Below are 16,486 nucleotides of genomic sequence, written 5' to 3' on the forward strand. Positions count from 1 at the left end.
GAATAGTCACCTAGTCTGAGTAAATGATTTAGTAAACTAGCTCATGTTAATTAGGTTACAGTTGTATTGTTAGAGGAGGTTCCAACGGCATATAAAGTCTTGTAAGTTTGATTCTAAATAAAAACAGTCCATATTAGCATCTAAGCAAGTCTCGCCTTGTTTTATGCTTGAGAGCGGTTGGAATATCTGCTATCTGTATCCAGACTACAAGGATGTGGTATACTGACGGAAGCACTCAAGCGGAGTGTGGGACATTCCGTGACAGTGCCGCTACTCGCAGATGATCCTTGGCAAGGCATAGTCTGCAGACTCTAGACCCAGAAGATCAGACTCAGGTGATTCCTCCAGGATTTGGCTTCCCGCTTCAAACAGCTTCAGGCCTCCTTTGGAATCCCGATTCAGCAACCTGAATCACAATCGGCAGCTGTACCTATTCCGGTCACAGTCGCAGCCACACCTTTGCAACTTCCAGCTCTGTCCCGTTTCTCTGGGGACTCCAAGGCCTGCAGGGGGTTCCTCAGCCAGTGCACCATTCACTTCGAACTCCAGCCTCAAAACTTCTCGTCTTATCGGGCAAAGGTAGCCTATATTATTGCCCTCTTCTCCGGGGAGGCATTAGCCTTGGCTGCCCCCCTGTGGGAGTAGAATGATCCAGTGGTTTCTAGCCTGTCTGACTTCTTGAAGATCTTTCGGAATATATTTGAGGAACCGGGTCGGGTTTCTTCAGCGGCCAATGCCCTTTTACGTCTTTGCCAAGAGTCTTCTTCAGTGGGAAAGTATGCCCTTCAGTTTCGTATACTAAGCTGAGTTGAGCTGGAATAATGAGGCATTAGTTGCAACCTATTTACATGGCCTTTGACCAAGTGAAGGAGAAATTAGCGGGAAGAACCATCCCTGCCAGTCTGGACGATGTCCTCTCCTTGTCTAACCAGATCAATGTTCGTTTTCAGGAGAGGTCCCTAGAACAAAGACGGCAGTACTCCCTGGTCCTTAGCCAGCCTGAGCTCCCCTCCCTCCGTCCCATGGAGCAGCTTCTGCCAGCTGAGAAACCTATGCAGTTGTACAGGACCAGGCTTTGCCCTGAGGAACGTGCTAGGTGCAGAACTCTGGGCCTCTATTGTGGGGACAAAGGTCATTTTCGTGACTCCTGCTCACTTCCTCCGGGAAACGCTTGGGTCTAATACATCTGGTAGGTGGAGTATTGGACCCAGAAATATCATCTTCTCAACTTCTTCTTTCTGTGTTCCTTCATGTAGGCACTTCCTCTCATTCAGTCTTGGCTTATCTGGATTCCGGGGCTGCTAGCAATTTTATGGACTGGAGAACTGCATCTTCCTTGAAGCGTACCATTTTGCCCCTCGCCACGCCACTGGTGGTCTCAACAATTGATGCCACTGTTCTTCCAGGGGGTCCTCTCCGCTTCCAGACTCTCCCAGTTGAGATGTTGGTAGGGATACTCCACTAGGAGTGGATATCCTTCCTTATCCTACCTAAGGCCTCAACCCCCATCATACTGAGCCTTCCTTGGTTACAGCTCCATTCTTCATACTTTGACTGAACTTCTGGGCCGATCCTGGCTTGGGGTTCCTCCCGTTTCATTACTTTTACGTTAAATACCAGTGTTATGGCTGTGCTAGATGTCATGGACGCGCTGTGCATAGTTCTGCAACTGGTCACAGGAGCACAGATTTACAGAGACGCACTCCAGCTAACAGACATCCAGCGGTGAACACATGTGCTTTAGTGTGCATGCGTGTGCGCAGATTGCAGAGATTGTGAATGCGCGCACATCGATGCTGCCTTGGTGCCCAGTGGCCTTAAAAAGAGGCTCCTGTTACATTGATCCTATGCTGTTTGATCTGCAGCTTATCCTGTGACCTGATCCTGAACCTGCATCTAAACCAATACTTACCCGGCTTCCTGACCTCGCTGCTGTCTCCAGTCCTGACCTTTGGCATTCCTTGATCCTGCTTGTTTATCTGCCTGCCTGATCCTCCATTACTGACCCTGCCTGAACTGACCAGCCGCTGCCTGCCATCTCTGCCTGATTGATCCGCTGTGTATGACCTGGCTAATCTGACCTTACTCCTGTCTGCTGTCTTGCATCAGTGTGCACCTGCATCTGCTGCCCCTCAGCGCACCTGCATCTGCTTACCTGCATCCACAGCATCCGAGTCTGTTCCTGTCTCTGCCAGATGTCTTCTTCTCCAGCCAAGAGAACTCTGTAGGCACTCATACCTCACTGCGCTCCTGGAGTCACTGTCTCAACTCCAGTGATCCCAGAGCCAGGGCTGTACGAGAGGTCTTCCTCTGCACGTCAGGCTCACCTCCGAGGTACATGTCACTAGATGCCATAACCTTGATATCATTTTTTTCCCTCAGGCATTGGTCTTTCTCAAAAGTGTCTCAAGCGGCAGATTTGCTGCGGGGTCACTTTTAGAAGTGGCAGGAGGGGTCTTTCAGACCCCAGATCTCTCCATAAAGAGGACCTGTCATGCTGTATTGTTATCACAAGGCATGTTTACATTCCTTGTGATAGCAATAAAAGTTATAAAAAAAGTTTAAAGGGACAGTGTGAGAATTAAAAGAAATGTAACAAAAAAAAAATAGCTGCTGTATTTGACCCAGACCAGAAGCAGAGACTATTCCTAATCATTTTTTTTAACAAGTAGATGTTTTAATAGTTTATATGCAGCTGCCCATAGCTTCTTTAGTGTATATCTCATTCCTTGTGACAGACATATCTCTGTCTTATTGTTTTAATCTTACATGCACAGTGCCAGATAACTAGGTCTGTGCTACGGTATGTGTGTAGTGTTCACCTACCAGTATATTAGTAAGTGACTCTGTTTATTGCAATATAAACTTTAAAAGCAGTTCCTCTTATTTTAGCTAACCCGTTTGGTCTGGGATTTTGTAAGTATTTTTTTAGCTCAGGGCTCAATAACAAGCATTGGCAATAGCCAGGTAAAGCATCTGACGACCACTTGGTAGTTAGAGGTCCACTTCATGACAGATTAGAAACTACTAGGGGCTAATATGCACAGTAGATGGGTTGACTCCTAGTTCCAGTGCCACATAAGTTTCTGTTGGTGAGAATCTGTATTCCAGGCTGGTTGGAAAACAGTTGAAGGATCTCCCCATTATTGGTGATCTTGTCTTCAGGTCTCTGACACCAAGATTGACACAGTATCTCGATTGTCCTCAGGGGCCTCAGAACTTTACTGCAATGTTCACCTGGAGGTATCTTTATGTAAATAATATATACCTGGGTATGTGTGCACAATTCCACCAGGACTCCTATTGGGCCCTTTGCTGATATTACCTGTTTGTACATTGCATGTATGTACTATAATTAATCTTTTCTTATAGTAACCATACCTGCATAGTAACCAATCTGCTTCTGTCTTCAGGTCAGCTTGACTCACCAGGTGAAAATAAAGGAAAGAAAGCCTAAAAAGAAAAATAATACAGCCACTACATCTAATAATTGGCTAGCTGCGATATTATAAATGTTTGATTTTGGGTTTAATACCACTTTAAGCTTTGAAAATGAGAGACAGAAGCTGGTTGGTTGCCATGCACAGCCGCTCTTGGTTCTGTCTGCTCTGTTTTGATAAACCCCCCCATTACCACAATATGTATGCACATTGGACAATTGTTTGTGCAGGGTCCTGTGGTGGGTCCTGTGATGCCATTCATTTAGTGACATCCTGATGCGCCTGCAATGAAGTGCACCACAACCCCTACACTCCCAGGCACCACCTGCTGATGAGAAGGGTTAATGGTTTTTAGACCCCCGGGAAATGACAAAAAGCAATCAGGAAAAGCTAGAAATCTGAGTTTTACTATCTTTTAACTTGGCTTTAATATAAAGCTGCATGTTACCTGACATTCCAGGGGAGCTTTGTGTAAGACTTGCTGTCCATAAAAACACTTTTTGAGGCAGCTGTGTAACTAGGACCAATGCAGATGCCCTGGGTCTATTCATTGTTGTGGGGCCCATAGCAGCTGCCCCTTGAGGCTGTGCTGCCCACAAATAGTCTTCCTGGTGTTGCTGGGCAGCCGATCCCAGGGGAAGCCTAACCATTTGTGGCCAGTAGGGGGCCCCTTGTTTATTGGGTCGCCGGTGGCTGTGTGCCATCTGGTGAAACAAAAAAGAGACGGCCATGGGACCTGCAGTACCAAGTCCGTCTCACTTCCCTCACAATCACTACCAGCCCAAACTTGCTCCCGCCAGACACCGCCTGCATGCATTAAGCCTAGGTTCAGACTAGTGCGATCTCAGAATCACATGCGATGTCTGAGCAATGCGAGTTCAGCCATACAGTTGTATGGCTGAACTTGCATTTTATTCACACAGAAAAAGGTGCAGGGACTTCCCCCCCACACTGGAATTGGATCGCATGGGTGTTCTCACCTGTGCAAGTTCACAGTTCGCACTGCGATCTGTCAACTGATCTGGGGGTGTCATTAACAATGTATTGACACCCGCAGCGGTTCGCAGAGGGCAGTGTGAACTGCCTGCAGGAGAGAAGCCATGCGGGAACCGGCACTGCAATTGCACTGGTTCCCGTATCGCACTAGTCTGAACCTAGGCTAAAGCTCACATAAACATCACAAGTCTGTACAGTAACATGTCCCACTCCTGTCTATGGATTGGCAATCATGTGACCAGCAATGGATGAAACTTTTCGGATGAGTCACAGGGAAGGGGCTCGCAGGGAGAAGGCTGTTGTCTGAGGGGTTCAGGAAAATTGCAACCTGTGGGGGAGACGTGTGCTGTTACCATGCAGCCTACAACCCCTCCTCCAAATATACACACACATACTCGCACCCTTCATACACCTGTCCACCCTCCAATGTAAAAAATAAAAATTGGTACATACTTCCTCATACAATCCTTCATTTGAACCTGCTATTCCCTTATGTTACCCACCTTCCTGTGTTAGCCTTCTTTTAACACACCACACCCCATATACAGCCTGTCCTTCTCATTTTCCCAAAGCTCCTCTTCATTTTTACAGTTCTCCTCCACCTCCGTCCTGGAATCCTCCTCATTCCCTTGTCATCCTTCCTGGACTTCTTCCTGAGCTCCTCCTTATTTCACCCACAGTCTTTCTGAGCTCCTCTTCATTCTTCCCCAGTTCTTCCCAGGCACCTCCTCATTCTTCTCCTGTCCCTCCTGAGCTCCTCTTCATTCTTGCCCAGTTCTTTCTGAGCTCCTCTTCATTATTCCCCAGTTTTTCCTGAGCTCCTCCTCATTCTTCCCAAGCTCCACCTCATTCTTTCTGAGCTCCTCTTCATTAGTGGAAAAGCTTTAGCAGTCCCACTATTGTTATTCGATTTAATTTATTCTTATTATTAGTGGGACTGCTTTAGCAGTCCCACTATTGTTATTCCATTTTATTAGTGGGACTGCTTTAACTATTGTTACTCGGTTCTTTATTTATTTTTAATTTTATTTATTATTATTTATTATTCCGTACGTTTTTTGGCTCTGCGTAACTTCTGCATACTTTCAGCTATTAAAACCATTCAACTATTAAAATGTTCGTCTATTTCAGCTGATGGTGGGACTTTTTCAACTTTTTTTCTACTATTTATACTTTTTAAAATATTAAGCTTTTTAACACTTTTTTTTCTTCTTCCGCTCCCAAAAGTTTCAGCTCCTTCATACTTTCACCTACAGACGCCAAACAAACTTTAAAATGTTCACAAAATATTCAGCTATCTGGCTATATCTTTTCAGTTTGATATCTTTTACAGTTTTTGTGAAAAAGCTTTTTGTTAAGTGGTCATTTCAGGAAATTTTAGCCATTAAATAGAGTGTACTGTGTTGCTTTTGTTGCCATGGTTACCAAAGCTTCTGTTATACGGGGGGGGGAGGTGGCTGGAGCATCTCAGCTCTGATTACAGAGCCCGGGGGAGGGGACAGACACACCATGTACTGATTTATAATAGAGGAATATGATGGGGCAGTTTTGATGGGGTAATTCTGATGGGGCAGTTTTGATGGTGGCAATATGATGGGGCAGTTTTGATGGGACAATTCTGATGGGGCAGTTTTGATGGTGGCAATATGATGGGGCAGTTTTGATGGTGGCAATTCTGATGGGGCAGTTTTGATGGGGCAATTCTGATGGGGCAGTTTTGATGGGGGCAGTTTTGATGGTGGCAATATGATGGGGCAGTTTGATGGGGCAATTCTGATGGGGCAGTTTTGATGGCAATATGATGGGGCAGTTTTGATGGAGGCAATATGATGGGGCAATTCTGATGGGGCAGTTTTGATGGTGGCAATATGATGGAGCAGTTTTGATGGGGACAATTTTGATGGGGCAATTCTGATGGGGCAGTTTTGATGGCAGTATGATGGGGCAGTTTTGATGGCAGCCGTTTTAGCAATTCAGCTATTCAGCATTCCCACGCATTTTCCCCAGGAAATGCATTTTCTAGTTTATTTTTATTAATTCTTTATTCCGTACGTTTTTTGGCTCTGCGTAATTTCTGCATACTTTCAGCTATTAACCATTCAACTATTAACATGGTCGTCTCTTTCAGCTGATGATGGGACTTTTTCAACTTTTTTTCTACTATTTATACTTTTTAAAATATTAAGCTTTTTAACACTTTTTTTGACATTGAAGTCAATGGAAGCATGCTTCAGATCCTAAAAATCTTCTTTCACTCCCAAAAGTTTCAGCTCCTTCATACTTTCACCTACAGACACCAAACAAACTTTAAAATGTTCACAAAATATTCAGCTATCTGGCTATATCTTTTCAGTTTGATATCTTTTACAGTGGTTGTGAAAAAGCTGTTTGTTTAGTTCATTACAGGAAATTTTATCCATTAAACAGAGCGTACTGTGCTGCTTTTGTTGCCATGGTTACTAAAGCTTCTGTTATAGACAGTGATGGGTGGTGGGGAGATGGCTGGAGATTCTCAGCTCTGATTACAGAGCCCGGGGGAGGGGACAGACACACCATGTACTGATTTATAATAGAGAAATATAATGGGGCAGTTTTGATAGGGCAATTCTGATGGGGCAGTTTTATTGGTGGCAATATGATGGAATAGTTTTGATGGGGAAATTCTAATGGGGCAGTTTTGATGGTGGCAATATGATGGGGCAGTTTTGATAGGGCAATTCTGACGGGGCAGTTCTAATGGGGCAATTCTGATGGGGCAGTTTTGATGGTGGCAATATGATGGGGCAGTTTTGATGGGGGCAATTTTAATGGAGCAGTTTTAAAGGTGGCAATATGATGGGGCAGTTTTGATGGTGGAAATATGATGGGGCAGTTTTGATGGGACAATTCTGATGGGGCAGTTTTGATGGTGACAATATGATGGGGCAGTTTTGATGGGGTAATTCTGATGGGGCAGTTTTGTTGGGGACAATTTTGATGGGGCAATTCTGATGGGGCAGTTTTGATGGCAATATGATGGGGGCAGTTTTGATGGTGGCAATATGATGGGGCACTTTTGATGGTGGCAATATGATGGGGCAGTTTTGATGGGGCAATTCTGATGGTGCAGTTTTGATGGTGGCAATATGATGGGGCAGTTTTGATGGTGGCAATATGATGGGGCAATTCTGATGGGGCAGTTTTGATGGTGGCAATATGATGGGGCAGTTTTGATGGGGACAATTTTGATGGGGCAGTTTTGAAGGCAGTATGATGGGGGCAGTTTTGATTTGGGCAGTTTTGATGGGGGCCGTTTTAGCAATTCAGCTATTTAGCATTACCAAACCTTCTGTTATACACAGGGGGGGAGGTGGCTGGAGCATCTCAGCTCTGATTACAGAGCCCGGGGGAGGGGACAGACACACCATGTACTGATTTATAATAGAGGAATATGATGGGGCAGTTTTGATGGAGCAATTATGATGGGGCAGTTTTGATGGTGGCAAAATGATGGGGCAGTTTTGATGGGACAATTCTGATGGGGCAGTTTTGATGGTGACAATATGATGGGGCAGTTTTTATAGGGCAACCTTGATGGGGCAGTTTTGATGGGGCAATTCTGATGGGGCAATTCTGATGGGGCAGTTTTGATGGTGGCAATTTGATGGGGCAGTTTTTATGGGGCAATTCTGATGGGGCAGTTTTGATGGAGACAATTTTAATGGAGCAGTTTTAAAGGTGGCAATATGATGGGGCAGTTTTGATGGGGGCAGGTTTAATGGTGGCAATATGATGGGGCAGTTTTGATGGGGACAATTTTTATGGGGCAATTCTGATGGGGCAGTTTTGATGGCAATATGATGGGGGCAGTTTTGCTGGGGGCCGTTTTAGCAATTCAGCTATTCAGCATTCCCACACATTTTCCCCAGGAAATGCATTTTCTAGTTAGTAGGACTGCTTTAGCTTTAGCAGTCCCACTATTGTTATTCGATTTTATTCATTTTTATTATTCTGTACGTTTTTTTGGCTCTGCGTAACTTCTGCATACTTTTAGCTATTAAAACCAATCAACTATTAAAATGTTCATCTCTTTCAGCTGATGATGGGACTTTTTCAACTTTTTTTCTACTATTTATACTTTTTAAAATATTAAGCTTTTTATCACTTTTTTTTAACATTGAAGTCAATGGGAGCATGCTTCAGATCCTTAAAATCTTCTTCCGCTCACAAAAGTTTCAGCTCCTTCATACTTTCACCTACAGACGCCAAACAAACTTTAAAATGTTCACAAAATATTCAGCTATCTGGCTATATCTTTTCAGTTTGATATCTTTTACAGTTTTTGTGAAAAAGCTTTTTGTTTAGTGGTCATTTCAGGAAATTTTAGCCATTAATCAGAGTGTACTGTGTTGCTTTTGTTGCCATGGTTACCAAAGCTTCTGTTGTACACAGGGGGAGGTGGCTGGAGCATCTCAGCTCTGATTACAGAGCCCAGGGGAGGGGACAGACACACCATGTACTGATTTATAATAGAGGAATATTATGGGGCAGTTTTGATGGGAAAATTCTGATGGGGCAGTTTTAATGGTGGCAATATGATGGGGCAGTTTTGATAGGGCAATTCTGATGGGGCAGTTTTGATGGTGGCAATATGATGGGGCAGTTTTGATGGTGGCAATATGATGGGGCAGTTTTGATAGGGCAATTCTAATGGGGCAGTTTTGATGGTGGCAATATGATGGGGCAGTTTTGATGGGGCAATTCTGATGGGACAGTTTTGATGGTGGCAATATGATGGGGCAGTTTTGATGGGGACAATTTAATGGAGCAGTTTTAAAGGTGGCAATATGATGGGGCAGTTTTGATGGTGGCAATATGATGGGGCAGTTTTGATGGGGACAATTTTTATGGGGCAATTCTGATGGGGCAGTTTTGATGGCAATATGATGGGGCAGTTTTGCTGGGGGCCGTTTTAGCAATTCAGCTATTCAGCATTCCCACGCATTTTCCCCAGGAAATGCATTTTCTAGTTAGTGGGACTGCTTTAGCAGTCCCACTATTGTTATTCGATTTTATTTATTTTTAATTTTATTCCCTACGTTTTTTGGCTCTGGGTAACTTCTGCATACTTTCAGCTATTAAAACCATTCAACTATTAAAATGTTCGTCTCTTTCAGCTGATGATGGGACTTTTTCAACTTTTTTTCTACCATTTATACTTTTTAAAATATTAAGCTTTTTATCACTTTTTTCAACATTGAAGTCAATGGGAGCATGCTTCAGATCCTTAAAATCTTCTTCCGCTCCCAAAAGTTTCAGCTCCTTCTTACTTTCACCTACAGACGCCAAACAAATTTTAAAATGTGCACAAAATATTCAGCTATCTGGCTATATCTTTTCAGTTTGATATCTTTTACAGTTTTTGAGAAAAAGCTTTTTGTTTAGAGGTCATTTCAGGAAATTTTAGCCATTAATCAGAGTGTACTGTGTTTGTTTTGTTGCCATGGTTACCAAAGCTTCTGTTATACACAGGGGGGAGGTGGCTGGAGAATTTCAGCTCTGATTACAGAGCCCGGGGGAGGGGACAGACACACCATGTACTGATTTATAATAGAGGAATATGATGGGGCAGTTTTGATACGGCAATTCTGATGGGGTAGTTTTGATGGGGCAATTATGATGGGGCAGTTTTGATGGAGGCAATATGATGGGGCAGTTTTGATGGGACAATTCTGATGGGGCAGTTTTGATGGTGGCAATATGATGGGGCAGTTTTGATAGGGCAATTCTGATGGGGCAGTTTTCATGGTGGCAATATGATGGGGCAGTTTTGATGGGGCAATTCTGATGGGGCAGTTTTGATGGTGGAAATATGATGGGGCAGTTTTGATGAGGACAATTTTAATGGAGCAGTTTTAAAGGTGGCAATATGATGGGGCAGTTTTTATTGGAGGCAGTTTTGATGGTGGCAATATGATGGGGCAGTTTTGATGGGGCAATTCTGATGGGGCAGTTTTGATGGTGGCAATATGATGGGGCAGTTTTGATGGGGACAATTTTGATGGGGCAATTCTGATGGGGCAGTTTTGATGGCAGTATGATGGGGCAGTTTTGATGGCGGCCGTTTAAGCAATTCAGCTATTCAGCATTCCCACGCATTTTCCCCAGGAAATGCATTTTCTAGTTTAGTTTTTATTAATTCTTTATTCCGTACGTTTTTTGGCTCTGCGTAATTTCTGCATACTTTCAGCATGGTCGTCTCTTTCAGCTGATGATGGGACTTTTTCAGCTTTTTTTCTACTAGTTATACTTTTTAAAATATTAAGCTTTTTAACACTTTTTTTAACATTGAAGTCAATGGAAGCATGCTTCAGATCCTTAAAATCTTCTTTCACTCCCAAAAGTTTCAGCTCCTTCATACTTTCACCTACAGACACCAAACTTTAAAATTTTCACAAAATATTCAGCTATCTGGCTATATCTTTTCAGTTTGATATCTTTTACAGTGGTTGTGAAAAAGCTGTTAGTTTAGTTCATTTCAGGAAATTTTATCCATTAAACAGAGCGTACTGTGCTGCTTTTGTTGCCATGGTTACTAAAGCTTCTGTTATAGACAGTGATGGGTGGTGGGAAGGTGGCTGGAGACTCTCAGCTCTGATTACAGAGCCCGGGGGAGGGGACAGACACACCATGTACTGATTTATAATAGAGGAATATAATGGGGCAGTTTTGATAGGGCAATTCTGATGGGGCAGTTTTATTGGTGGCAATATGATGGAATAGTTTTGATGGGGAAATTCTAATGGGGCAGTTTTGATGGTGGCAATATGATGGGGCAGTTTTGATAGGGTAATTCTGACGGGGCAGTTCTAATGGGGCAATTCTGATGGGGCAGTTTTGATGGTGGCAATATGATGGGGCAGTTTTGATGGGGGCAATTTTAATGGAGCAGTTTTAAAGGTGGCAATATGATGGGGCAGTTTTGATGGTGGAAATATGATGGGGCAGTTTTGATGGGGCAATTCTGATGGGGCAGTTTTGATGGTGACAATATGATGGGACAGTTTTGATGGGGTAATTCTGATGGGGCAGTTTTGTTGGGGACAATTTTGATGGGGCAATTCTGATGGGGCAGTTTTGATGGCAATATGATGGGGGCTGTTTTGATGGTGGCAATATGATGGGGCACTTTTGATGGTGGCAATATGATGGGGCAGTTTTGATAGGGCAATTCTAATGGGGCAGTTTTGATGGTGGCAATATGATGGGGCAGTTTTGATGGGGCAATTCTGATGGGACAGTTTTGATGGTGGCAATATGATGGGGCAGTTTTGATGGGGACAATTTAATGGAGCAGTTTTAAAGGTGGCAATATGATGGGGCAGTTTTGATGGTGGCAATATGATGGGGCAGTTTTGATGGGGACAATTTTTATGGGGCAATTCTGATGGGGCAGTTTTGATGGCAATATGATGGGGCAGTTTTGCTGGGGGCCGTTTTAGCAATTCAGCTATTCAGCATTCCCACGCATTTTCCCCAGGAAATGCATTTTCTAGTTAGTGGGAATGCTTTAGCAGTCCCACTATTGTTATTCGATTTTATTTATTTTTAATTTTATTCCCTACGTTTTTTGGCTCTGGGTAACTTCTGCATACTTTCAGCTATTAAAACCATTCAACTATTAAAATGTTCGTCTCTTTCAGCTGATGATGGGACTTTTTCAACTTTTTTTCTACCATTTATACTTTTTAAAATATTAAGCTTTTTATCACTTTTTTTTTAACATTGAAGTCAATAGGAGCATGCTTCAGATCCTTAAAATATTCTTCCGCTCCCAAAAGTTTCAGCTCCTTCATACTTTCACCTACAGATGCCAAACAAACTTTAAAATGTTCACAAAATATTCAGCTATCTGGCTATATCTTTTCAGTTTGATATCTTTTACAGTTTTTGTGAAAAAGCTTTTTGTTTAGTGGTCATTTCAGGAAATTTTAGCCATTAAATAGAGTGTACTGTGTTGCTTTTGTTGCCATGGTTACCAAAGCTTCTGTTATACACAGGGGGGAGGTGGCTGGAGCATCTCAGCTCTGATTACAGAGCCCGGGGGAGGGGAAAGACACACCATGTACTGATTCATAATAGAGGAATATAATGGGGCAGTTTTGATGGGGCAATTATGATGGGGCAGTTTTGATGGTGGCAATATGATGGGGCAGTTTTTATGGGACAATTCTGATGGGGCAGTTTTGATGGTGGCAATATGATGGGGCAGTTTTGACAGGGCAATTCTGATGGGGCAGTTTTGATGGGGCAATTCTGATGGGGCAGTTTTGATGGGGCAATTCTGATGGGGCAATTTTGATGGGGTAGTTTAGATGGGGGCAGTTATGATGGGGGCAATATGATAGGCAAGTTTGATGGGGCAATTCTGATGGGACAGTTTTGATGGTGGCAATATGATGGGGCAATTCTGATGGGGCAGTTTTGATGGTGGCAATGTGATGGGGCAGTTTTGATGGGACAATTCTGATGGGGCAGTTTTGAAGGTGGCAATATGATGGGGCAGTTCTGATAGTGGCAATATGATGGGGCAGTTTTCATGGGGACAATTTTAATGGGGCAATTCTGATGGGGCAGTTTTGAAGGCAAAATGATATGGGCAGTTTTGCTGGGGGCCGTTTTAGCAATTCAGCTATTCAGCATTCCCACGCATTTACCCCCGGAAATGCATTTTATAGTTAGTGGGAATGCTTTAGCAGTCCCACTATTGTTATTCAATTTTATTAGTGGGACTGCTTTAGCAGTCCCACTATTGTTATTCAATTTTATTTATTTTTAATTTTATTAATTTTATTCTGTACGTTTTTTGGCTCTGCGTAACTTCTGCATACTTTCAGCTATTAAAACCATTCAACTATTAAAATGTTCGTCTCTTTCAGCTGATGATGGGACATTTTCAACTTTTTTTCTAACATTTATACTTTTTAAAATATTAAGCTTTTTATCACTTTTTTCAACATTGAAGTCAATGGGAGCATGCTTCAGATCCTTAAAATCTTCTTCCGCTCCCAAAAGTTTCAGCTCCTTCTTACTTTCACCTACAGACGCCAAACACATTTTAAAATGTTCACAAAATATTCAGCTATCTGGCTATATCTTTTCAGTTTGATATCTTTTACAGTTTTTGAGAAAAAGCTTTTTGTTTAGAGGTCATTTCAGGAAATTTTAGCCATTAATCAGAGTGTACTGTGTTTGTTTTGTTGCCATGGTTACCAAAGCTTCTGTTATACACAGGGGGGAGGTGGCTGGAGAATTTCAGCTCTGATTACAGAGCCCGGGGGAGGGGACAGACACACCATGTACTGATTTATAATAGAGGAATATGATGGGGCAGTTTTGATACGGCAATTCTGATGGGGTAGTTTTGATGGGGCAATTATGATGGGGCAGTTTTGATGGAGGCAATATGATGGGGCAGTTTTGATGGGACAATTCTGATGGGGCAGTTTTGATGGTGGCAATATGATGGGGCAGTTTTGATAGGGCAATTCTGATGGGGCAGTTTTCATGGTGGCAATATGATGGGGCAGTTTTGATGGGGCAATTCTGATGGGGCAGTTTTGATGGTGGCAATATGATGGGGCAGTTTTGATGAGGACAATTTTAATGGAGCAGTTTTAAAGGTGGCAATATGATGGGGCAGTTTTTATTGGAGGCAGTTTTGATGGTGGCAATATGATGGGGCAGTTTTGATGGGGCAATTCTGATGGGGCAGTTTTGATGGTGGCAATATGATGGGGCAGTTTTGATGGGGACAATTTTGATGGGGCAATTCTGATGGGGCAGTTTTGATGGCAGTATGATGGGGCAGTTTTGATGGCGGCCGTTTAAGCAATTCAGCTATTCAGCATTCCCACGCATTTTCCCCAGGAAATGCATTTTCTAGTTTAGTTTTTATTAATTCTTTATTCCGTACGTTTTTTGGCTCTGCGTAATTTCTGCATACTTTCAGCATGGTCGTCTCTTTCAGCTGATGATGGGACTTTTTCAGCTTTTTTTCTACTAGTTATACTTTTTAAAATATTAAGCTTTTTAACACTTTTTTTAACATTGAAGTCAATGGAAGCATGCTTCAGATCCTTAAAATCTTCTTTCACTCCCAAAAGTTTCAGCTCCTTCATACTTTCACCTACAGACACCAAACAAACTTTAAAATTTTCACAAAATATTCAGCTATCTGGCTATATCTTTTCAGTTTGATATCTTTTACAGTGGTTGTGAAAAAGCTGTTAGTTTAGTTCATTTCAGGAAATTTTATCCATTAAACAGAGCGTACTGTGCTGCTTTTGTTGCCATGGTTACTAAAGCTTCTGTTATAGACAGTGATGGGTGGTGGGAAGGTGGCTGGAGATTCTCAGCTCTGATTACAGAGCCCGGGGGAGGGGACAGACACACCATGTACTGATTTATAATAGAGGAATATAATGGGGCAGTTTTGATAGGGCAATTCTGATGGGGCAGTTTTATTGGTGGCAATATGATGGAATAGTTTTGATGGGGAAATTCTAATGGGGCAGTTTTGATGGTGGCAATATGATGGGGCAGTTTTGATAGGGTAATTCTGACGGGGCAGTTCTAATGGGGCAATTCTGATGGGGCAGTTTTGATGGTGGCAATATGATGGGGCAGTTTTGATGGGGGCAATTTTAATGGAGCAGTTTTAAAGGTGGCAATATGATGGGGCAGTTTTGATGGTGGAAATATGATGGGGCAGTTTTGATGGGGCAATTCTGATGGGGCAGTTTTGATGGTGACAATATGATGGGACAGTTTTGATGGGGTAATTCTGATGGGGCAGTTTTGTTGGGGACAATTTTGATGGGGCAATTCTGATGGGGCAGTTTTGATGGCAATATGATGGGGGCTGTTTTGATGGTGGCAATATGATGGGGCACTTTTGATGGTGGCAATATGATGGGGCAGTTTTGATGGGGCAATTCTGATGGTGCAGTTTTGATGGTGGCAATATGATGGGGCAGTTTTGATGGTGGCAATTCTGATGGGGCAGTTTTGATGGTGGCAATATGATGGGGCAGTTTTGATGGGGACAATTTTGATGGGGCAGTTTTGATGGAAGTATGATGGGGCAGTTTTGATTTGGGCAGTTTTGATGGGGGCCGTTTTAGCAATTCAGCTATTTAGCATTACCAAACCTTCTGTTATACACAGGGGGGGGAGGTGGCTGGAGCATCTCAGCTCTGATTACAGAGCCCGGGGGAGGGGACAGACACACCATGTACTGATTTATAATAGAGGAATATGATGGGGCAGTTTTGATGGGGCAATTATGATGGGGCAGTTTTGATGGTGGCAAAATGATGGGGCAGTTTTGATGGGACAATTCTGATGGGGCAGTTTTGATGGTGACAATATGATGGGGCAGTTTTTATAGGGCAACCTTGATGGGGCAGTTTTGATGGGGCAATTCTGATGGGGCAATTCTGATGGGGCAGTTTTGATGGTGGCAATTTGATGGGGCAGTTTTGATGGGGCAATCCTGATGGGGCAGTTTTGATGGAGACAATTTTAATGGAGCAGTTTTAAAGGTGGCAATATGATGGGGCAGTTTTGATGGGGGCAGGTTTAATGGTGGCAATATGATGGGGCAGTTTTGATGGGGACAATTTTTATGGGGCAATTCTGATGGGGCAGTTTTGATGGAAATATGAATGGGGGCAGTTTTGCTGGGGGCCATTTTAGCAATTCAGCTATTCAGCATTCCCACACATTTTCCCCAGGAAATGCATTTTCTAGTTAGTAGGACTGCTTTAGCTTTAGCAGTCCCACTATTGTTATTCGATTTTATTCATTTTTATTATTCTGTACGTTTTTTGGCTCTGCGTAACTTCTGCATACTTTTAGCTATTAAAACCAATCAACTATTAAAATGTTCATCTCTTTCAGCTGATGATGGGACTTTTTCAACTTTTTTTCTACTATTTACACTTTTTAAAATATTAAGCTTTTTATCACTTTTTTTTAACATTGAAGTCAATGGGAGCATGCTTCAG

This window comes from Aquarana catesbeiana, linkage group LG06 (assembly GCF_042186555.1).
Source record: "Aquarana catesbeiana isolate 2022-GZ linkage group LG06, ASM4218655v1, whole genome shotgun sequence".
NCBI lineage: Eukaryota > Metazoa > Chordata > Amphibia > Anura > Ranidae > Aquarana > Aquarana catesbeiana.